The following is a 1,702-nucleotide window of genomic DNA, read 5'->3' as shown; positions in this document are numbered from 1 at the left end:
CTCAAGGTGCAGAAACCAGCAGAACTTGTCTGAAAGATCTCAGATTCTTACAACTTCTTCAGAGTGATAAACAAAGTCAATGGACTATAGCAGGAATAGATGGTAGGGTCATAACTGCAGGGTAGGGCTAGGAATGGGATCAAAGAGATGGGAATATTGAAAGTTGAATGACTTGGGAATGCCAAGGGAAACAGAGGTAACACTAAGTGATGTTTTGTTCTGAATAAATGCATTAAATAGTCTGCTGTATACAGATGCAGTTTACCTTGAAAACGTTACACGTGCTCCACATAGGTAGGAAAGAACAGAACAGAAATATATGGACAAAACTTGGTTGTTATACAGGATCTGAAAATCACAAACTCCACAGTAATATTCTCTAAAATATTCCTGGCAACACTGAGAGAAGTGGAGGTTCAGAGCATGATTCAAGAAATGGCGTAAGAAAAAGCATTCTTTGTGGCCCAGGAAACTTTGAGATAAATACTACAGGAAGAACAGGCATGAGCAAAATCAAAGGGGTGAGAAATTGCTGATATTTGAAAGTTAAATTCAAATAAAATATTTTAGTTTCTGCTAAGCCCCAAAGATTTAAGACTTATTTTTGTCCTGAAGTTGCAAATGAACCTTCTAAAACCTTGGCAAACTGTTAATCCTTCCACATTACCATGCTGTAGCGAGATTACCAGAAATACATATCATTGCTCTCACGTGAACATGACTACTGATTTTAAGTTTTCCCTCACTTCTACCAGCTTCCCTCACTTTAATCACAGTGTTTTTCTTAGGCAGTTATACTCCTGCCCAGTAGATTTACCCTGGTCTTATAAGACCAAGACTCTCAATGAACCCTACAGCATGTACACATAGACACAATAGCGCTGCTTGCTTTTACCTTTTCTTCAGTTTCCCCACTCAGTTTTGAAGCACCCTTCAAGATTAGGAGCCCTATCGCAACCAGCAACAGCCACCATATCATAACTGTTCAGAATACAGACCAGCTACGTGTATAAATTGTAGAATCATAGAATGGTTCGGGTTGGAAGGGACCTTAAAGACTCCAATTCCCCACCATACACAGGGATGCCTTCCACTAGATCAGGTTGGCCAAGGTCCCATCCAGCCTGGCCTTGAACACCTCCAGGGATGGAGCAAATCTGCCTTTAAACCAGAAAGAAGAGAAAGCAGTGGTTGCTGTACCCATTATTTTCACAATAACAATTATCAGCAGCTTTTACCACTGCCTCAAGAAAGTTCAAGTGAAAGGAGTTGAAGTAAAAAGAGCAGTTTCCCTCCTGAAGACCCCAGAGCTTCCCTAACAGCCCTTTTGCCCCAGACAGGGGCTCTGAACAAAAGCCTTACCATAGGGCCCTATGAGGAGAGCTGGGGGTCAGCTCCTTCTCACAGATAAAAGCGACAGGACCAGAAGGAATGGCCTCCAGTTGAGCCAGGAGAGGTTTGAGGTTGAAAACGAGGAGACATTTCTTCCCAAAAAGAGCAGTTGGGCACTGGGACGGGTTGCCCAGGGAGGTGGTGGCGTCACTGCCCCTGGGGGTGTTTAGGGAAAGGCTGAACGTGGTGCTTAGGGACATGGCTTAGTGGGTGACACTGGTGGTGGTGGAATGGTTGGACCACTTGATTTTGGTGCTTTTACAACCTCTGATGGCCCGCCCCGCCCCGCCGCAGCCGCTGCCCCGCCGCA

Source organism: Anas acuta, chromosome 4 (genome assembly GCF_963932015.1).
Source record: "Anas acuta chromosome 4, bAnaAcu1.1, whole genome shotgun sequence".
In the NCBI taxonomy this organism is placed as follows: Eukaryota; Metazoa; Chordata; class Aves; order Anseriformes; family Anatidae; genus Anas; species Anas acuta.
Note: the sequence above shows the minus strand (reverse complement) of the source record.